We start from the raw sequence: 23,939 nt of genomic DNA, 5'->3' as shown, positions 1-23,939 counted from the left end.
GGTAGAAGCGAAGATGAGTGAACAGTAAGTGCACAGTATTGTGTTGAAGAGTGAGTTGGAGGAAAAACGTGATGGGCAAGAAGTGAAATGAAGTAGAGGGGGAGGGACTAGAGCTATAGAGGGTGAAGGATTTGTGATTGTCTTTTCTTATGGTTATGTCTAGAAAGTTGAGTATGTTTTCTTGCTCTTCTTCTATTGTGAACTTTGTGTACTTGTCTATAATATTTGTCTTTGCCAGGTTGTATTTTGGTTTTAGGTTCATCTACCATGCACTTTTTTTATGTGATTTATTCGAGTAATTTATGTAGCTCCAATATTTATTTGGGCATTGAGCAACTGTTTATTGCTTTGTAGAAATATTGACGTGCGGGGTAGCCATGCGGTCTTGGGCGCCTTGCCGTGGTTCGTCCGGCTCCCCCCGTCGGAGGTTCGAGTCCTCCCTTGGGCTTGGGTATCTGTGTTGTCCTTAGTGTAAGTTAGTTTAAGTTAGATTAAGTAGTGTGCAAGCCTAGGGATCGATGACCGCAGCAGTTTGGTCCCATGGTACTTACCACAAATTTCCAATTTTATAGAAATATTCTTGGAATAGTATGTGCCTGTCTTTACTGATTCTTATGATATTCAAAAAATATTCAGTAATGCTTGGTCTTTAGTATTCCTGTTTGAAATAATATGGAAACGTTGAAAGGCTTTTACCATATTTCCATGTTCTGATGTATTCCTCATATCTTATTAGGTGTCCTGCCAGTCACCACAATGTACATTTTTTCACAGTCTCTCCAACCGAGCTAATAGATACCAGATTGTAGATATCTGTCTGGTTTTTATTTCACTTTTGGCATGTGTTTCTGCATCGAGTTGTTTGTTTTGTAAGAATGTTTATGCCTTGCTTTTTGAACTTGTTACCTATTTTATGCGTGAATTTTTTGTGGTTGTGCTGGTTCTACATGTTGTCGTTTGGTTAGTTTCTCATTATTTCTGTCTATATTTTTATGTTTAGTTTGTTTACGAGAGTTTCTTTGTGTCCATTTTTCATGGTTTTTGTTTTATAATGGCCAACTCTTTTTGATAATCAGAAGTATTTAGGGGGATCCTGTTCAGTATGTTAAACATATTCCTGACTGCGGCCTGTTTCTGAATCTGCAGGAGGTTCGAGGTTGGATTTAAGTAATGGCGCTTGTTGTGGGTTTTCTGTATATGTCAAATACGCGTTTGTGATTGTCTTTTCTTATGGTTGTGTCTAGAAAGTTGAGTATGTTTTCTTGCTCTTCTTCTATTGTGAACTTTGTGTACTTGTGTATAATATTTGTCTTTGCCAAGTTGTATTTTGGTTTTAGGTTCATCTACCATGCACATTGTCACCCTGTACCAGTAGAAGATGTAGCTTTTTTCTGTTATTATGTCTTTAAATATTAATTTTTCTATGAAATTCATGAAAGTTGGCTAGTGTTCTTGAAGTGGGTGAACCCAAAGGTAAACCTTCTTCTTGTGTGTAGTACTGTTGACTGAATTCAAAATAATTTTGTTGTGTTGTTAACTGTAACAATTTTATTATTTCATCCTTGTGTTCATATGGAGCAGGTTTTGTGTTTTCAGGTTTTCTTCAATTAGTTTAATGCTTTCATTAACAGGGATACAACTGTACATACCTTCTACATCGAAGGACAGAAGTGTTACTGTTCAAGGGATTTCAATTTCTCTTATGTGTTCTACTGGATGAGATGTATTTATTATTGTTCTGTCATTTTCAAGTATGTAGTGTTTGTGGAGCTGTTACTGAATTTGTTTTGATAGTAGGTAGCTGCTCTGAAAGTATTTGTTGGGCAGACAAGGGTATTTTCTTTATAGACCTTAGGTTGGCATCTCATGTTGGGAGAATGAGGATTTGTTTGTACAAGTCTCTGATTCTCTCTATCTATAAATGTATACTAAATGTTTCTGAATGTTTTTTAACATGTATTTGAGACCTGTTAGTTTTTATGTTGTTTTTGGTGATGAATTCTACTGTTTCTTCCACGTATTCTTTTGTTTTCATGGGAACACCATTATTGACTTTGTCAGGTTTTTTTTATAATGATGTTTTCTGCTTGCAGTTTCTCCTTTAGTTTTTTAAACTTGATTTCATCATAACTGTTTTTGAATTCAACTTTTACTTTTTTAATCTGTGTTGCTATATTCTTAATTTCTTCTTTTATTAATTCCCTAATTAACCGTGTATTTACATTACTGTCATTTTTTCTGTGGTGAGAATGTATTCAGTTTCTATAGTGACATCTTCTGTTTTAAACGTTTTTCCAAGAGCTGTTTTTCGGTTTTTGCTTTGCACGTCCACATACGACTATTTCCACGACAGAAGCGAAAATAGCAGGATTATTTGATTTGTATGCTACCTGAAGATGAATTTCGTATGTTTTCTTTTAGTATTTGACTTTTACTATATAACGACTTCATATCGTGTTTCAGCCAGGCATTTTGAGCAGCTTGTCTGGCAACTTTCGCTGCTTTCGAACTGTTTTTGGTCTTCACATTTATGTACTTTGGCATAAGATCATTACGTTTATACTGGTTATTAGATCTGATGGTATCAATATTTTTATACGAATTAAAATGAATTTTCTTAAACTGGTATTAGAGGCCAAATGGGAATGCTTGGCAAGGCGTCATTAAATTATTCATTTGTATGACCATATTGTCTATAGCTGCTTGACAATTTCGGAGGACTATTTTTGTTCCGTAGTTACAAGCACAAGAAAATGGGTGCTTTTCTCATCATACGCGTTCGCTTTATTGATGTAAAGCTCTTTAGTGGCCTATAATTACATGCAGTTAAAGTTTTATTTGTTTTCTAGGTCAGAAAAAAAAATCGTTAAGAAATTGCTGGTGTTTATTTAAGGTAATCTCTGATTTACTTTTCACCTACATCAGTAAATCTCGCCTTCTAGTAGGTTCTTGGTTCCATTTTTCATTAGGTTCTAATAATTGTGGTCTAGTTTTAGGCTTATTTGCAGGTCAATGCGTTTTTACGTGGAAAACAGCACAATTACATACACTAATATAGTCTCAAATTAATAAAAATAAGACATGCACGGTGAATCCGCCACTGATCGCTGGTCAGTTCAATGAGTACCCATACATTCGCCTATTAAAACTGTTTTGTATTAAAAGACTACTTCAAAAAAATTGAATCTGATGTGTGACAAGCACAAACACGTACTAGATAGATAAACAGTGCCTCCTAACACGCAGTAACTGGTTCATGAAGTTCTGTCAACATCTCAACGGCAGTATTGTCAACCTGTCAATACTCGACATCAGACGCTCAGTACGTACTGGCAATTCTGAGGACATTTTTGAGGCCACCAATATTGCTTGCCAGTGTTTCTGGTATACACGATACCTCAATATGCAGCCTCACACTGTCAATATATTGACAGTTTGACAATATTTATGAATGTATGGGGGACCCGTTAGTCCCATGTTTCACTGTTCGGAAACAGATTTTTGTCGGCTGCTCCAGATAACTATCGGTTGTTCTGCGAATGACAGCAGCAGGGTCTATACAGGGGCGATGTACTTGAGGACAATATTATGGAAATGGAAGAGGATGTAGATGAAGATGAAATGGGAGATTCGATACTACGTGAAGAGTTTGACAGAGTACTGAAAGACCTGAGTCGAAACAAGGCCCCCGGAGTAGACGTAGACAACATTCCATTAGAACTACTGACAGCCGTGGGAGAGCCAGTCCTGACAAAACTCTACCATCTGGTGAGCAAGATGTATGAGACAGGCGAAATACCCTCAGACTTCAGGAAGAATATAATAATTCCAATCCCAAAGAAAGCAGGTGTTGACATGTGAAAATTACCGAACTATCAGTGTAATAAGTCACAGCTGCAAAATTCTAACGCGAATTCTTTACAGACGAATGGAAAAACTGATAGAAGCCGACCTCGGGGAAGATCAGTTTGGATTCCGTAGAAATGTTGGAACACGAGAGGCAATACTGACGTTACGACTTATCTTAGAAAAAAGATTAAGGAAAGGCAAACCTACGTTTCTAGCATTTGTAGACTTAGAGAAAGCTTTTGACAATGTTGACTAGATTACTCTCTTTCAAATTCTAAAGGTGGCAGGGATAAAATACCGGGAGCGAAACGCTATTTACAATCTGTACAGAAAGCAGATGGCAGTTATAAGAGTCGAGGGGTATGAAAGGGAAGCAGTGGTTGGGAAGGGAGTGAGACAAGGTTGTAGCCTATCCCTGATGTTATTCAATCTGTATATTGAGCAAGCAATAAAGGAAACAAAAGAAAAGTTCGGAGTAGGTATTAAAATCCATGGAGAAGAAATAAAAACTTTGAGGTTCGCCGATGACATTGTAATTCTGTCAGAGACAGCAAAGGACCTGGAAGAGCAGTTGAACGGAATGGACAGTGTCTTGAAAGGAGGGTATAAGACGAACATCAACAAAAGCAAAACGAGGATAATGGAATGTAGTCGAATTAAGTCGGGTGATGCTGAGGGAATTAGACTGGGAAATGAGACACTTAAAGTAGTAAAAGAGTTTTGCTATTTGGGGAGCAAAATAACTGATGATTGTCGAAGTAGAGAGGATATAAAATGTAGACTGGCTACGGCAAGGAAAGAGTTTCTGAAGAAGAAAAATTTGTTAACATCGAGTATAGATTTTAACGTCAGGAAGCCGTTTCTGAAAGTATTCGTATGGAGTGTAGCCATGTATGGAAGTGAAACGTGGACGATAAATAGTTTAGACAAGAAGAGGATAGAAGCTTTCGAAATGTGGTGCTACAGAAGAATGCTCGAGATTAGATGGGTAGATCACATAACTAATGAGGAAGTATTGAATAGAATTGGGAAGAAGAGGAGTTTGTGGTACAACGTGACTAGAAGAAGGGATCGGTTGGTAGGTCATGTTCTGAGACATCGAGTTATCACCAATTTAGTATTGGAGGGCAGCGTGGAGGGTAAAAATCGTAGAGGGAGACCAAGAGATGAATACACTAAGCAGATTCAGAAGGATGTAGGCTGCAGTAGGTACTGGGAGATGAAGAAGCTTGCACAGGATAGAGTAGCATGGAGAGCTGCATCAAACCAGTCTCAGGACTGAAGACCACAACAACATCTCTTATATTCTGCTTATGACGTCGGAAAGTAGACCTGAATTATCGTTGTCGGTTCTGATGAGAACAACACTGTCACTGAACTGTTGAGAGTAATTGACTCTCAGCCCCACATCTCTCTTCATAACGAAACCTACTCCCGTTATATCTTTTTCTGCTGTTGTTGATATTACCCTGCATTCGTCTGACTACAGATCCTTGTATTCTTTCCACTTTACTTCACTGATCCCCACAATATTTAGACTGAGCCTTTGCATTCCTCTTTTGAAATTCGTTCTGACATTCTATGAAAAGGTTCGTACACCGTTAGCCTTTTGTTGGTCATTCTATCTTATTCTCATGGTCACCTCACCCATGGCGATATCTTCCTGGAGATCCGTACGGGGGCTAGTCCTGAATCTTTTACCAATGAACAGATCGTCATGAGACTTTTTCTGTTACAGGCTGCGTGTCCTGTGGATATACATAATGTTTCTTTAATGTGGTGGTTTGCATTTCCTTCTTATTCCTTATGCCGTTGATTATTGCTCATTCTTCCGTCTTTTAGGGGCAGTTTCCCACTCCAAGAGCAAGAGAGTGCCCTTAACTTCTGTCCGGGCCTCCGCCTCTTGTTGGCAGTATGAAGATGACTTCTTAGGCCGAAACTTTTCGGCTGCCATTTCTGATGGTTTACTATTCTTTTTTTTCCCCTACTTCTTTCTTCGTCTTTCTTGTTCGGGGAGACCAGGTCTGCGCGGACATTTCACGATGTCTCTTTAACATCTATCGATTCTATCGTTTCTTTTTCAATGGCGTGTCAGCCCCCAGAGCGAACACGTTAAGCTACCGCTCCGGTGCCCCGAACATGCAGTTCTTCAGCTATGGACCACGGTTATTCAGTTGGAAACTATTGGAGATTCAGTCGCGCAAATCGCTTATATATCACCTTAAATAAGAACTGCAGACATTGGTTGTTTGATACACACACGTTTTGAAATAGATGACTTTCTAGCAGGTATCTGCCTTCAGATAAGCCATGAGAGCGCGCATCCAGGCTAGACAGATCTAAGGCACTGAATCCGAGGACCCGTACGAGTATCAACGGCAGCCCGAGGAGGATGTAAAAAAAGAGCTTTCTTCATCCAACAGAAAGCCTAACTCAGCCAGTTCTACTCTAGAACGAACTGTGACAGAAATCCGAACAACAGGAGACTGACGTACGAGGACATACATTGATACCATGAAATAGTGCATTGATAATGGCTAGGCACTAGCCGAAATCTAGATCTGTCTAATGACAGCCGAAAGAAAAGGACAACTGGTTTCTGTGGTCTATCATTTGAAAGTCATATCAGTTGTTGTGTGCACCCGAATTTCTAATGCTAGGTAACTTGTTGATTTTGTGCTTAATTCTTATGACGTCATAACTCTTGAAATATATATCGTACAATGACATAATTTTGTACTTACATTCAGTGCTGTATGTTCATACTATCTGCAAAAAGTCTCGCGAATACAGTTAGCGGTAAAGGTGTAATAGACTGTAGCGTCACGCCTCATGTGCCACTTTTACTGCGTGAACAGCGGAAAAGTGGTAAGCGACAAATGTTTTTCCTTTCATCGTTTTGTACGGGTTTTCAGCGAAAAAAATTTCGTTAAGGTCCAGGCGGATGAAAAATGAATGTGCGCAACGGAAAATAATAAACGCTAAAATGAAGATTTGGCCCTGTCTGACTACCCCCTGAAGCAGATCGTAGGATCTCTTAATTCTATAAATTACAATCTAAACATAAATGAATGACGAAGGCAACTAACCCTACTAAATGATAAACGTTGTTCCTGCTTATATATTTATTGTAGATTAAAAAAGAACCTTTACATTACAAAGTTTTCATTTCCTAAGTAAAATAACTAATCAATTGCTCAACTCTGCCCCTTATTACGACTGCGTGGTCTAATATCAATAACGCGAAATGACTGACATTATCTACGTACCAAACACTAGAAGACACTACTTTCAAAGATGATCTACGGTGGTATGGAACCTCAGTGGAAATAAACTAACGTGATCACAGCTGTTTAGCTTTTATATCCCTAATAAGCCGAAGCAATTTGCGATCCCTATGTACTGCGTCTGGTGCGTCGAAGTGATGGTTGTCGGACTCGTCTGCAACGATGAAAGAGCTTCAGCCAAAAATAAACTCTTTCAAACACTAGGATGCCAAAAGGCGGTCCTCTGACTAATATACTCTAATACCGTCTTCTCCTCTCTGTGTTCTACAGACGAGAAACGCGAAATCCCAGCCACAAGGACGGAGTTCAGATAACTTCTCAACGTAAATATAGGCAGAGGAAGTGCTCTCAATTCCTGAACGCTGCGCACTCAACGACGACTTTCAACACCGAAGTGAAGTCCAGAATCGTATAGGCTCGCAACAGCACAGTGCCTAACTGTTCTAACTATAAACTCTCCTGAGAGCAAAGACAGCAAGTCCGTCTTTACCAACAAAGCTGATATCGAGCTACCGTCACACAAGGGCGCTCACAACGGAAGACCTTGTCTCTCCACTACTGACCTCTCTGCAAGGCTCTACTCCCCACCATCGTAATTCCGAAAACTAATCATATTCCCGAAACCACGGGATATTCTCCCTCTCTACAGAGTCTTCTGAACGCCGACCAACCATATTTTAGTCTTTTGTCCTTCAGAGCGGAAAGTTTGCGAGGAAATACCTATACTCATACAATGGTACGCTTCTGAGTAAAAATCGTTGGAAGTAGCACAGACTGAGTGGTTTCCTCTCACCTACGTCCAAGATTTGCAGAGTTCGGAAGTATTGTCCCGTTATCCTTCCGGCCCTACTACATAGCGGCCGATAGCGGCCTGTCGCCCCTGTATTGTGTCTTCGCGCTCCGGTGTCCAGACTTCCTGTGTGGAGCTGAACCAACACACCTGCGTGGGCCTTCCACCCATGGCTTGCGTTCCGCCTCGCATTCGGGAGGACGACGGTTCAATCCCGTCTCCAGCCATCCTGACTTAGGTTTTCCGTGATTTCCCTAGATCGTTTCAGGCAAATGCCGGGATGGTTCCTTTGAAAGGGCACGGCCGATTTCTTTCCCAATCCTTCCCTAACCCGAGCTTGCGCTCCGTCTCTAATGACCTCGTTGTCGACGGGACGTTAAACACACTAACCTAACCTTGAGTTCCGCCTCCCTTTCATTTCCACTGTCATTCCAACCTCTACTGGTATCGGCTATCATTCATTACGCCATTCTGATAATAAAGACACTCCGTCACCTTTCATGCAATAAGCGTTAAAATTATTTAGAAGGCGTACGTAACAATGTCAGTCTCCTTTATATATTCATATATATCATGTACAACCTATCACATGATACATAATTGCCGGCCGAAGTGGCCGTGCGGTTAAAGGCGCTGCAGTCTGGAACCACAAGACCGCTACGGTCGCAGGTTCGAATCCTGCCTCGGGCATGGATGTTTGTGATGTCCTTAGGTTAGTTAGGTTTAACTAGTTCTAAGTTCTAGGGGACTAATGACCTCAGCAGTTGAGTCCCATAGTGCTCAGAGCCATTTGAACCATTTGATACATAATTGTGTTTGTAGGTCACAGCAAAGTATGTGGATGGGTGCTTGTAAGGTGCGAAATTATAGCCACTTTACAAAGGTTTGAAATTATATGTACAGTTTTTTGCAAGTCGATAAGTGCTCTCAGTCTCAAATACTATGTAAATGAAGTCTGGTCACTCACGAGTCGCAAGCAAACGCTCCTTCTCCACCTCCACCCTAATCTGTTTGAGAGGTAGGTTTTTCTTACCCTCACAGCGATTCTCGGCTGACGGCAACGTATATGTGTATCAAGTTTGGTCGAAATCGCTCCGTGGATTAGGAGAAGATGTGGAACGTATACACACAAACAAATACATGCTCGCTCATCCATTTTAGGGTTCTGCGGCTCCATCCATAAAAACGGAACGCTTACAGAATTGCTTTCTTGTCCGTCTGACTGTTAAAATCCCCTTTTCTCAGGAACAGAAAGACGTATCAAGCTGAAATTTATGTCACTTACTGAGGTCTATGGTCCCTTAGCGGTATAATAAACGTTTGCTTATAAGGCCTGTAAGCGAGTGCAGTCAGAAAGTATAGCCATTTCTGTCACATTTTGATACAGACTCACTTATTAAAAACTATAGGCTAATTCCTGTTGATAAACAAGGATAGAGTTTAGAAAGAAGTAAGATTTCACAGTACAAGGAAAGGAAAAAGGAACATCGTAAATCTGTAATTAAATCACGCGAGAAAAATATTCCTTTGTCATTTGCTAGCTGACGTCAAACTTCAAATTAAAACAAAAACTGATGAGCCAAAACATTATGACCACTTACTTAAAAGCATGTTGGTCTACTTCTGAAACGCAGTTCAGCAATGATTCGGCGTGCTCTGGATCGACAAGTACTTGATGGGTTCCCAGAGATTTGTGCCATCAGGTGCCTACGCAAAGGCCACACACTTCCCGTAGTTTACGGGCGGTTGGTTTGTGGGCGCGGAGCTGGCCACCGATAGCGTACCAGTTGGGTTTCGTCGGATTCAGATAAATCTGATGGTCAAGACTTCAACGTGAGTTCTCTACCATGTTCCTCAAACCACTGCAGCACGACTCTGGCCTTGTGACACGGACAATTATCCTGCTGGAAGATGGCACCGCTTTTGGGGAAGACATCAAGCGCACGAGGTTACAGGTGCTCACGTAGTCCAGGGCAGTCACGGTGCCTTCGATTTCTATCACTGGTACCATAGGAGCACAGGTGAATATCCCCCAAAACATAATACTGCTCCCACCGGCCAGCGTCCGTGGCGCGCTGCATGTTTCGAGCAACCGTTTGTCTGGATGACGACGCATCTAGACACAATTATTATGAAACTTCCCCTTTGAACAATTTATACAAGACTGTGCTTAAACTGACACACAATGTTTTTAGCGCAACGCAATCTGACTTTCAAAAATCCCTACAAAAGAATGGCCCTGACTAACATTAACCTATACGTTTCACAAATCACTTACCTCACAAAAATCTTCGCTGCTCAAGCTACTGCAATACAGCGAGCGCCACTACTGCCAGCTAAATAAAAGATTCAAACTACTGAAGGCACTAACTACTGATAGGGATAGTTAGCAAATGAAAGATATTAATAGAGAACAAACAATGTATTTACCTTGATATCATCATATATAAATATAGTAGTTCATGACAAATTTCAAAACTCCGCCATCTCTCTCCCCACATCCACCACTGCTGGCGGCTCACCTCCAACTGCACAACGCTACGCGCTGTTCACATCCAGCTGCCGCTGCCCAACACTACAATAGCAGACGACAATGCAAACTAGCCACAGACTGCACACAGCACAGCCAGTGATTTTCATACAGAGAGCGCTACGTGGCGGCGGCGTTACCAATATAAGAACCTAAACAGCCTACTTACATAAAGAAAACATAAACAGCCTACTTACATAAAGAAAACGTAAACAGCCTACTTACATTATCTGAGCACGACCATCGTCCCGCTTTAGCAATAAATGGGATTCATGAGACTAGGTGACACATTCCATTGTTCCGCAGTCCTATCTCGCTGATACCCTGCCCACTGTAATCATAATTGACGGTGTTTTTGGGTCAACATGTAGGGGTTCAACACGTAGGGGGCCCTCTACTGCGGAACACCATGTTCAACACTGTGCACCGAACTGAGTGTTCCAAAGCACTCGTGCCTGCACCAGCAATGGAGTCTGTCGTCAGATCTGCCACAGATGGCCGCCTGTACCTCCTTAGAGAGCGGTCCAGCCTCCAGGCCCTATGTCCTGTGACGAGGTATGGACGATCAACTTCTTGTCGCCTACTCGTGGTTTCAGCATTCTTCAATCACTTTCCGTAGATACTCACGACAGTAGGACGCGAACGGCCGACCGGCTTAGCTGTTTTCGAAATGTTAGCTCCCAGTCATTGTGCCACAACAATCATGTTTTTATCTACGATAATGATCGAAGCAGACGAAATGAATTAAAAATTTGTGCTGTGGTCGGGACTCGAACTCGAGTTTTCTTGCTTGCTAGGAAGAGATGTTAACCATTACACCACTGCAGGACGATGGTCAACACTGTTGCACGAAGTACCTTAGCTGAGTGCCCTCCTCAACACAAACTTCAATTCATTTTTCCCTTACATATTGTCCCTACTGGCAGGGCTCTCCGATATTGGCAAGCACCCCAGCATTGAACGTAATGGGGCGTCCTTGTAGCATTGCTGGTCTTATGCTGCGGTGATTGCCAATATCGGAGAGCCCTGGCAGTAGGGACAATATGTAAGGGAAAAATGAATTGAAGTTTTCGCCGGCACGGTAGCTCAGCGTGTTCAGTCAGAGGGTTACGCGCCCTCTGTAATAAAAAAAACTGAGTTAATCGATCATCAACGAACTTAAACGGATGGCTTACAACGTCCGCCCCGAACAGACGCAACGAACAAAACAACAAGACCCGCGTTCGAGTCCCGGCCGCAGCACAAATTTTAATTCATTTCGTCTGCTTCGACCACTATCGTAGATAAAAAAAAGAGACTTAAATGTCTCAGGGAAACATTTAATTACAAAATTTGGTTTTTCTCAAAGTCACTACAGTCGGCGGATTCCCGCACTTATGGGACCTCTCGTCGCTAGAATGATTCGTCTCTGCTCCTCTCATACTCTCTTATCACGTCGCTTGTCGTCACAGCAACTAGGCCGCATACGACCTCGCAGTGGGCAGTGGTCATAATGTTTTGGCTCTTCATTGTAATTATGTAATGCCTTCAAGTATTAGTACAAAGATGACGCATGTACCGATCTGTCTGAAGCATTTGTGTTAATGTTTGTGATATCCTGTAGGTTGCTGTGTATGGTTCTGACATGATTACATAAACTGCAGTACTGGTTTATATAAGTCTCGTTTGAAAGTGATTCCCCGATGTTGAGCAGTATGTAACTGAATCACACGAACAACGAGGTGGGGACCGCAGTGATGAAAACCGAGGCACCCGCTTGCTGACTCGAAAGCGGAGCTACAAAACGATGCAAGCGTCTCGATATCGATTCCTTTCTGCACCAAGTCGCAAACACTGAAGTCGGCGGCGACCCTCTCTCACAGTGGGGCAAAACTGATTACGCGAGGAGAGCCAGCCTCAGATGGGCCGTGGAATTAACCCGCCACGAATCCCCTCTGGGCTCACTAGCGCCTGTTTACTGCCGTCGCTACTGCCACGAATCGCTTCTCCAAGACGAAACAACTCGTCAGATTGTTTAATGCCTCCATGATGTTGTGAAAATTTTTGTGCTCACACGTCATTCAGCTAAACCGGTTAAGCGTCCTATACCACACGTCAAGGTACTGCAGTGATAAGACACAGGGCTCGCATTCGGAAAGACGGCAGTTCGACTCCCTGTTCATCAGAACGCACTTGCGTGTCCAGTGGTTTTCCTCAATCATTTAACGAGAATGCCAGCACCCTACTTTTTAACCATTTCAACTTCCTTGCTTACCCTTCTTCAATATGGGCATTGTTCTGCTTCTAATGACCTCGTTACCGGCAGCACGTTATACTTCATATTTTCGTCCTCCCTCATTAACTCTCATACATGGTAAACAATTCTCTTCATTACAGCGAATACCAGCCAAAGAGGTACAGACCAATTCTTCGCTGTTTTCTCCTTTTTTTCTTAAGTAGTATACTGACTGGTTTGACTCGGCCCGTCACTAATTGGATAAATTTCAATCTCTGTCTTCGCATAAAGTTTTTATCTTCTACAGCTTCGATAGAAGTTATTCGTTGATGTCACAACACATGTCCTCATCCTGTTGCTTCTTCTCCCATTGTTCCTCGTCTCTCCCATTCTACGAATAATTTCCTCATTCCTTATCTTATCAGCACACCTAATTTTCAACATCCTTCTTTACCACCTTATCTAAAACGCTTCAATTCTCTTCGTTTCCAGTTTTTCATCCATAGCCCATGATTCACCGCCATAAAAACGAATAAAACGTACATTTCAGAAACTTCTTTCCCAGATTAAGGGCAATGCTTGAGCCTGGCAGACTTCTTGTTAGGCAGGAATGCTCCTTTGCCAGTGCTAGTCTGTATTTAATGTCCTCCTTACTTCGTTAGCTGCGTGTTTTTCTTCCAATAAAGCAGATTTCTTTAGCATCATGTGCTTCGCGGCCCACAGTTTTGATGACAATTTTTGCTGTTCTCATGTTTGCTACTTCCCATCACTTTCGTCTTTCTTAGATTTACCCTCAATTCATATTCTGTCCTCATTAGGCTATTCATTCCATTCATCAGGTCCTGTAATTCTTCTTTACTTTTACTGAGAGCAACAACTTTGTCAGAAAATCTTATCATTAATATCCTTTCACCATGAAATTTAGTCTCACAACTGAGCCTTTCTTTCATTTTCCTTATCGCTTAGTTGATGTGTACATTGTGGAGTACGGGAAAAGACTATATCCCTATCGGCTATCCTTTTTAATCTTTCGGTCTTTACTCTTATTGTTCCCTCTTGGCTTCTATATGTATTGCATATTATCCGTCTTTCCCTAAAAACCTTATATTTTTCTTAGATATTCGTACATCCTGCGACATTTTACACTGTCGAGTGTTTTTTTCCACGCTAATAAATCCCAAAGCTCGCTTCCATTATGAGTCGTAACATCAGAACTGCCGCTCTGGTGCCATTATCTTTCCGAAAGCCAAACTGATCGCCATCTAACATATCCTCAATTTTGTTTTTCATTCGTCTGTATACGATTATTGTTAGAAACTTGGCTGCATTGGACGTCAGGTTGATTATGCGATAGTTCTCGAACTTATCTGCCCTTGCTGTCTTTGAGGTTTCGTGGATGATATTTTTTCTCCAGTCGTCTGATGGTATGGCTCCAGACTCAGATTCTAGACACTAGCTTGAACAATTACTTACTTTCCACTTTCCCCAATGAAAGTAGAAATTCCGAAGGGTTGTTATCTATCCCTTACTCCTAATAAAATCACAAGTTTTCCTAAGCTCTACAAAATTTGCACTCTAACACTTGTAAGGTTATGGCTAGGTGGTTTCTTATTCTATGACTAAACAGAACTGTGTAAGCTGTAATGACATTGTTTAATATTGCAATTTTGTCACGGAAATACACGCTTTTACACAGTTTACAATGTGACAATATTAAGACAGTTGTCAAAATGACGCATCTCGGCCTCTGAAAGTGGAAAAAAATGGTTCAAATGGCTCTGAGCACTATGGGACTTAACTTCTGAGGTCATCAGTCCCCTAGAACTTAGAACTACTTAAACCTAACTAACCTAAGGACATCAAACACATCCATGCCCGAGGCAGGATTCGAACCTGCGAGCGTAGCGGTCGCGCGGTTCCAGACTGTAGCGCCGAGAACCGCTCGGCCACCCCGGCCGTCTCTGAAAGTGAACTAATCCTAAACACAACAGTATTAAATTGTAACTCTCAGAAAGTTAAATAATCCTAAACATAACAATATTAAATTTTTAACTAGAAGTTCCTTTACAAAATTGTTCTTACGATTACGTTATGGTGTTGGCCAGCTCTACGATAAATCATCCGATTCCGGTTCAAAGTTCGGTACTATTTTTAGGATGACAATTAAGTCTATGAAGGATGGTTAGTTTTGTGACATTTCGAGCAAAAGATTACCCAAGGTCGCTCGAGTTTACAGTGGACGCAAGCTGGTGAACCAACAAGTTTACGCCTCTGCACGCGGTATTTACCTTAGCTGCGATGAGTTGTCGTCTGCCTGGCTGCTCTCGCCCTCTGAAATTCCTGTAAAACTAATAAACCTTTGCTGAATTTTCCAGCAGAAACTCTCCCTATGGTTCTCGATATGCAAGAAAACATGAACTGATCCCTAGTCTCAGACTGTGGTGATATACACATGCATGGCTGGAGCAGTGTGAATATTATAATGCCCTCTCGGTTCTCGCATGAACAATTAACTAATTGGCTGGTTCGTTTCTCCACAGTTGGAGCTCAACGACGCTACAGCTAATTTCTTCCTGGAGGTCAGCCACTGTGGAAACAGTGTTCACACAAATTTCTCTTCTGCGTTATATAGAGCGTTATGTGCTCCATTCTGCACCTGACGCCAGTTCAGATAAGAGCCCCCCGAAATTTCTGACTTGTCTTTCTCATGACTGAAATGTCTACCCACCTGGGTTCTTTCGTTCTCCTCGTCACGACTCTATTCGACCAATAGGAGCATTCCCCTTAATTTGTGGAAACTCTCTCTACCAATCGCAAGGGTCCTACCTTTAAACTGCGTCGAAATCTCAGCACTTCCCAGTGCATATCCACCAATCGGATGCTTTGTGCCTGTTCCAGACGCCTAAAAAGTTACATGTGTCTATCACATGTGTAGCACTTGCAGTTCACGTGATCAAATGCGTCACTGGTTTTGTTCGTATCCCTTTTTCATTCCGAATTGCGGTTTTCTAAAGCTTCTTTCTGTCCTACTTCTGGCGGTCCATTAGTCGCTCTGCAGTATGCGTCACCTGTCTGGTCGCTGACCTGTTGCAGGACGCCCCCCCCCCCCCCTCCCCCCGTAAGAGCTTTCTGTAGTGCCTCCCAGGGTGCGGCCTCTGTGTCTGCCCACACTGGCCTCCACAGAAAACATTTCCTCTTGCTGCTTGTTTCACCTTCTGCTCATTGCCATTCATTATGCAGGAGTGGTGCGTTAATACCATCGATTGAGTGTCATCACTTTTGCAAAAAAATGGCTCTGAGAACTATGGTACTTAACTGCTGAGGTCATCAGTCCCCTAGAACTTAGAACTACTTAAACCTAACTAACCTAAGGACATCACACACATCCATGCCCGAGGCAGGATTCGAACCTGCGACCGTTGTGGTCGCGCGGTTCCGGACTGTAGCGCATAGAACCGCTCGGCCACTTCAGCCGGCTTCACTTTTACATTACATACTTATAGGTAAATCTGCTCATTACCGCCGATGTAAGTTAGGTGTCATATTCACCTTCCCGTTACGATGTATAAAGGCTTTATGTAAGGTGCAAAATTGACCTTCATTTATTCTGCTACCTTACACACCGGATCCCGTGTATCTTCCATGTCGACACCCATTTACTCCTCAGTCACGGCTTGAAACAACTCCTTCCCCATGCAGATGCATTCAGTGTTCTCTTTCAAACTATGTACTCTCTCCTGCGCATTTAACAGTCGATTTCACGTTGCACTCGTAATGTTCACTTTTTTGTTTCACTGAAGAGTGTTTTGACTTCTTTAAGTGCTGAATCAGTCCTCCCATGCTTATATCAGTTTCGTTTTCTTCACATTTTTCGTGCACGTCTTATTTATTTCCTTCGTAAGTAACTTATATTTCCGTATTCTGTAGTTTCCCCGTATATTTTTTTGCGTCCTTCTTTCGTCGATTAATTAAAATACGCTCACTTTCAGGAAAGAAACAGAACGCTTTGAACGACTTGAGATAGGACGTTCATATTCACAGGACATATACATTAGAATGTTCTGGAGAAATTATTAGCATTTTAACCATGTCAGCCCGCGAGTTCAAGGTCATCACAGACATAGCGGCGCAACACCACCTACCAGTAAATGGAGACTGCGGCTCTCACTGTCGCTATAAACAGAAGGCAATGGATCAGTGTGACTTGGGCAGACGTGCTGGAGCTTGCAAACGTATGCTCGAACCGTACTGTAAAATCAGTGGGCTTGAAAGAGAGCGCATTATAGGCATGAGACAACGTAGTGTATCCACCCGGGAAACTTCTGCAGGTGTGGGACCGCAGTGCATCGGGTGTGTGCAGAACGGTTATCAGGAGGCCGCAGATCACGATGAATGGAGCGTATGGCATCGATGGCCGGGAGGCCATATTAGGGGAAGTTCGGCCGCCAAGTGCAAGTCTTATTTCATTCGGCGCCACGTTGGGCGACTTACGCGCCGGTGATGAAGATGAAATTATGATGAGGACAACACAACACCCAGTCCCCGAGCGGAGAAAATCTCCAACTCGGCCGGGAAACGAACCCGGGCCCGCTTGCATGGGGGTGAGCACGTTACCATCCAGCTACGAAAGCGGACGTCGTTCGACATTAAAAAGTTGCAAGGAACCTCAGAACATCAAAAATAAAATACCGCAAATAAAAAACGTGCAAATGTTGTGCCGATGTTCTTGCGAACTCGTTCACTTAACATCGCATCGGCGACTAAGATAGTACGATATTTGTACAGAAAAGTCTCTGTACAGTTTTTTACATAGTGGTACTCGACAATCGATGTGCGCTCGCGTAAATATCGAACTACATGTGCCAAAATACAGATTCTTGCTTCACTCCAGTCTCATTAAAATTGCTTTTGACAGATATAGGGAACATTTTTAAAAATACAAATTTACGATAAATTATATTTTGAAAGTGTACAGTGTCATTTTTAAAAATATAAATTCACCGTAAAAAGTGTAGTTCAGATTATTTATCTACACCGAGTTTACCCATCGACAACAGTCGACAGAAATGGATTACCATGTAAATTTACGATGAAAATATAGTTCAGATTATTTATCTACACACACTACATGTATCGACAGCAGTTGACAGAAATAGATCACCATGGTAACTGTACACAAAACAATATAGGCCGCATTAACTGGATCGGACTGAATACGAAATATTGCGGAGCTCGTGGTACAAATTCGATGCGGTCCCTGATGTCTGCTCAAGATTTCATCCATAACAAAAATCCATGAAATATATGCACCTTATGGCAACGCAAACGACCCTTCTTAGATAGTCGTCGTATAACAAACTGTTAGGTTTACAAAAAGAAATCATTACACCACAAGAAATAAACTGCAAAAAGCATCTGCAAATAATGCAGTGCTCGACGTCTATGTAAAAGCATGTCCAGTTAAGAAATATTGGTAAGGTCGCAATAATTCGGTGAAAAAGCCACTAAGCTGACATAACAGCAATCATAATACATTCGTGTCTTGTACATGCTCCCATTCAATAAAAGACTAATAAAATTTTATAGAACAAAAAATTGAAATATGATTCGGTGCTTGATACTTACGTTTGTTAGAGTACTCGAGGTTCAGTAAATAAAAGGCCCAACAGTAAATACCTCACGAAGTCAGGCATGATACAATACTGAAATGCAAATATTCTTTAGCAATATATATCTAAACTAAGAATATCCTATATGCGAATGATGCGGTGTTTGAAGTCTACACCAGAGCAGGTCCACCTATATCAAGTAGTCAAACGTGCTATAGTAATGAATTACAGTGTTTACATTATTACTTTATAATACAGGACCGTAAATAAATTTTAAACACTCTATATGCAGTTGTGCCCACGGCCTTGCCGCAGTGGTAACACCGGTTGCCGTCAGCTCACCGGAGCTAAGCTCTGTCGGGCTGATCTAGCACTTGGATGGGTGACCATCCGGTCTACCGAGCGCTGTAGGCATGCGGGGTGCACTCAGCCCTTGTGAGGCGAACTGAGGAGCTACTTGACTGAGAAGTAGCGGCTCCGGTCTCGGAAACTGACCTATTGCCGGGAGAGCAGTGTGCTGACCACAGCCGGCCGGAGTGGCCGAGCGGTTCTAGGCGCTACAGTCTGGAAACGCGCGACTGCTACGGTCGCAGGTTCGAATCCTGCCTCGGGCATGGATGTGTGTGATGTCCTTAGGTTGGTTAGGTTTAAGTAGTTCTAAGTTCTAGGGTACTTATGACCTCAGCAGTTGAGTCCCATAGTGCTCAGAGCCATTTGAACCATTTTGCTGACCACATGTCCCTCCGTATCCGCATCCAGTGACGCCTGTGGGCTGAGAATGACACGGCGGCCAGTCGGTACCTTTGGCCCTTCATGGCCTGTGCGGGAGGAGTTTCGTTTCATATGCAGTTGTTGCGGCTTTCGAGGTCCATATAAGAGCATGTGAACCCATGAAGTTGTTTTATTATTTTGGTCCATACTGTAGCATATGAAAGCTTTTGGGCAAAGTTCCGGTTCACTCTGTATACGTTTCTTGATGAAAAATTAGCCAACATGCACGTCGTAGTATTCACTATATGCAGTAGAAGGGTAGCACAGTGACACTTTGATAATAATATATTTGTGTCATCTGGTGGTTGTTGCATCACTCAGGGTCGTGTGTTGTACGTTTTAGTGATTGCTTCTCATAGACTTTTTCACTCCTATGAAAGTAGTTTCCCAGGAACAAAGTTAATAGCGTTAGCCAACATACTATAATAATTACATTAGTACTCTGTAATCAGCCATAGGAGACACCGGTCCTTTGAACTAAAATACGCAGAAAATGTCTCTAACCGACCTCCGAAATTTTGGCAGTGGAGTTGAAGTTCATTCGGTATAGAACACCCGAGGATTAGTTTACACGAGACAGTAAGTTGCGTAACTAATTCACGAAACTGTGCTGCTAGAGATTGTGCTTGCGCGTCTGTCACTCACCGAAAGTGGATGACAAAACTAAATTCTAAGACAAAAAAGCGACGCACCACGAAGGAATTATCCGAATGGGACAAAAATAGGTAGATGTCATGTAATTGTGCAAACATACGAAAGACTGCATTTTCAGAAAAATTGAATGATTTATTCAAGACAAAGAGCTTCACATATTTTAAGCAAGTCAATAACACGTTGGCCCACCTCTGACCCTTGTGCAAGCAGTCATTTGGCTTTGCATTGATTGACAGAGTTTTTGGGTGGTCTCCTCTGGGATATGGTGAATCAAATTCTGTGAAAGTCAAAATCCCAATCTGGTTGGAGGGCCCTGACCATAAGGCTCCAAACGTTCCCAACTGGGGAGAGTTCCGGGAACTTTGCTGGCCAAGGTAGGGTTTGGCGAGCACGAAGACAAACAGTAGAAACTCTCAACGAGTGCGGGCGGCCGGGGCGGGCATTATCTTGCTGAAATGTAAACCTACGATGGCTTGCCATGAAGGCCAACAAAACGGGACGCAGAGTATCGTCGACGTGACGCTGAGTTGTAAGAGTGTCGCAGCTAACAACCAAACAGGTCCTTCTATGAAAAAAAATAGCACACTGCTGTCTACATATTTTTAGCCCCGTGCCTGTAGAGGGTTCCGAATTGTAACGTGTAACATGGCGATGTATGATGTATGTTGGTGTGTGAGGGTTCATCCACACATGGAGCATCTTCTTTAGTATGGCACTGCCAGACCAACACGAACGCTGCGACATCTACAATCCGACACCTCGGGTTCTATGTCATCGAACATCCTCTATGATATTCCGACTTGGCCCCACCCGATTTTCACACGTTTCCAAAAGCTAAGGAAGGCATTTTAGGATTGCACGTGATGGTAAAAGTGGTTTCTTGTTGGGAGAAATATGTTCGTCACCAGGGTGACTATGTTGAGAAATAAATATGTAGACTTTAAGAATAAAGATGCAAAATGTTAATAAGGTTTGTTCTATTTAAAAATTCTTCGGAATTTTCACCTAAAGTATTGGATGGCATTACTTTTCAGCACGGCCTCGTACATCAATAACAGCAACAAAATGGAAATTACAAAAAATGTGGTCGTAAACACTTCCTTAAAATTCCAAATTTGTCGACAAGTGTACGGAGTGCTGACCTTTGACTTCGACTACACATTTCAATCACTGGTGTATGGAGATGTCATATCAGGCTAATGTGCCGGCCAAGTGGTAATGCCTTAGAGTATCCTATCCGGCAACAAGGATCGAGCAACGTTAGCGTGCCACGTACATGTACGTTTTTCAACTGGTACTTTGACTAGAAGAACCGGCAGCAATTCAATATAGAACTGTGCATAATAAAACAAAATGCGTAGTAAACATGGGTTCTAAATTGCTTAACTCAAGAGCTGCAACCATTGTTTAATATTCACGTCTCATCTGCAGCAGGCTCTGGCATGGACCAAAATAAGAAGAAAAAGTCCAGTAAACATGGACTCTAAGGCTATGACTTTTCAGTAGAAGAGCCGTGTTTCACAGTAGCGAAGATGAACAAGTGCCCCTAACTTTAAAAGTATGCATTACACAGCCCAGATATTTTTGCAACTTTTGGTCCGTTCTACCACCTCTGAAAGTTAGTCGGTGGAGTTTTGGTTCACACTGTATAAACTGCTGTACCTTACAACTGTCACTGCTGTAGAAACAAACCTGATAGTAAGCTGTGTAGTAGTAACGCAGGTTTCAGAGCGAAGAGTAAAATGGGCGTTACTGACTTCATCAGCATGAACTGTGAGTGACTGGAAGAAATAGGTTTCAAAATAAGGCCATTTCCATTGTCGTGCAGATACTTTCAGTGGTTTACGGATTCAAAGATACATAGTGTGTGTGTGTGTGAGGGGGGGGGGGGGGGGAGGGGAGAACAAACCGAAAGAGATGCAGCTTTGTTAGTCTTCAGACTTGCGTAGCAGTTGTCATCTTTCGAATTATTAGATAGAGTCATTGTGTAAGAAGAAACTGAAGATGAACGTGAACTTTATCTAATAGCCCGGAAGATTTTACCTTCATCAAAATTCAATTACACTGTAACGAGCCACCAGAGGCCATAGCTTCCTTATATAAATATTGCTTGAAGAGTATCCTTGTACAGTCATCGATTCTTTTCCAGCTGGGTTCTGGTTCATCCCGGGAAGATGCAACAGTACAACACAGTTATTACGTTAAACACTAGTATCACAGAGTAGTTAACTCATTTAGCGTGCCAATTAAAAAGAAATTTAGGCACTACCGGCTAACAATATAAAAATTAAAAAGTCCTCCAATAATCAGGACGATCCCTGCTGATATCAATGGAACTGAAATGAACTGAACAGAACGGAATGGAGCAGAACTGAACTGAATTGAAAGGAATGGAATGGAATGGAACAGAATCGAACTGAACTGAACTGAACTGAACGTCATGGAACTGAAATGAATGGAACATAACAGAAATGAACTGAGCTGAACTGAACTGGTTCAAACAGAACGGAAAAGAACTGAACAGAATGAACTGAACTGAACGCAGTTTAACTGAACTAAACTTTCCAGAACGGAAAGAAATTGAACTGAAGTGAATTGAATGGAGTAGAACAGAACAGAACGGAAATGAACTGAACTTAACAGAATGGAACTAAGTTGTGCTGGAAGGTCCCATACCTCGCACCTGACTCACGTATGTCTATGGCGCTGCAATGTGAGGCTCTCTTTGATTTACTTAGACAGAGCAGGTTGGGACAGCGGGAATTGAGAGATTTCTGATTGTTGCCGTTGGAAGAGGTTGCTGGCGGTGTGTTTTGGCTGCGGTGCGCTCGATACGGAAGGACCCTGCTTGGAGCTCGCTGGGCGAGTAAGGAGAAACAGCGTAAACACGACAAAGAGGGCGTTCCTGCACAGGGGACAGGCCGCTTGTGGCAACTTCTGTTTTCCAGAACACGCTGTTGGTTTATCCCGAGGAAGAAGCCTTGCTGATCCTGGACTGAGTGAGCGCAGTAATTATCCTCGTGCATTGGTAGTTTTCCTCAGATCCGGTCAGTGGAGTGCTTAGCACAGTTCTTGGAATATTATTCGGCAGCTTGCCTATTTGCGCTGTTTTGGTGCATTACTTTCTTCTTTATTTCGACATGTGCCTGTTGCTTATCTAGTGCGCCTTTGGCGTATTCATGTCAATCTAGCGACGCTATTCTCAGCCTCCCTCTTGGATGTAATTTGTTTTCGTTTTAGCCTTTTATTGCCAAGCGTATCTGTTTTATTGTGTTAAGCTGTTGGTTAGGCTCTATACACTAAAGAGCAAAGAAACTGGTACACCTGCCTAACATCGTGTAGGGCCCCCGCGAGCATGCAGAAGTGCCGCACCACGACGTGGCATTGACTCGACTAACGTCTGAAGTAGTGTTGGAGGAAATTGACACCATGAATCCTGCAGGACTGTCCATAAATCCGTAAGAGTACGATGGGGTGTACATCGGAACATCACATTGCAAGTCATCCCACGTATGCTCAATAATGTTCATGTCTGGGGAGTTTGGTGGCCAGTGGAAGTGTTTAAAATCGCAAGAGTGTTCCTTGAGCCACTCTGTAGCAATTCTGGACGTGTGGGATATGGCATTGTCCTACTGGAATTTGCCCAAGTCCTTTGGAATGCACAATGGACATGAATGGATGCATGTGATGAAACAGAATGCAATCACGCGAGGAAATTAAGGCTTGTGCTAGGAACAGTAGTGAAGAAATTAGATCTGTGGCACAAGAGTTAAGTAATACACATGCAGCCACAACTAAATTACTTAGAGATGAAATTAGTGCAGTCGCTAAACAATGTTCTGAAAACGCAACACAGTTATGCGACGAGTTTAAATTAATGTCAGCAGAACTTTCACGTACACTGGATGCGAAAGTAGACGCGAAATTTGACCAACAGAACAGCCAAATTGACGAACGTTTTAATCACCACCTACAAAACAGTGAAACGCGTTACCGTAAATTTATACAGGAACAGAATAAAGTAAAGCAACAAGTCATGGAAACAATTACTGCACAGAGACAGGAAGATAAGCGTAAATTGTTTACGAAAGCAAAAACATACATAGACAACAATATTGCTGCAGTATCAGACGAAATCAAACAGTTGAATACCGAATTGCATGATGAAATCTCCGATCTTAAAACAAAAACAGGCACACACACACATTAGACTTTCAGACAATGACCAACAGAC

This window comes from Schistocerca serialis, chromosome 2 (assembly GCF_023864345.2).
Source record: "Schistocerca serialis cubense isolate TAMUIC-IGC-003099 chromosome 2, iqSchSeri2.2, whole genome shotgun sequence".
Classification (NCBI taxonomy): domain Eukaryota; kingdom Metazoa; phylum Arthropoda; class Insecta; order Orthoptera; family Acrididae; genus Schistocerca; species Schistocerca serialis.
The sequence above is the reverse complement of the archived record's forward strand: the minus strand, read 5'-3'. Positions refer to the sequence as shown.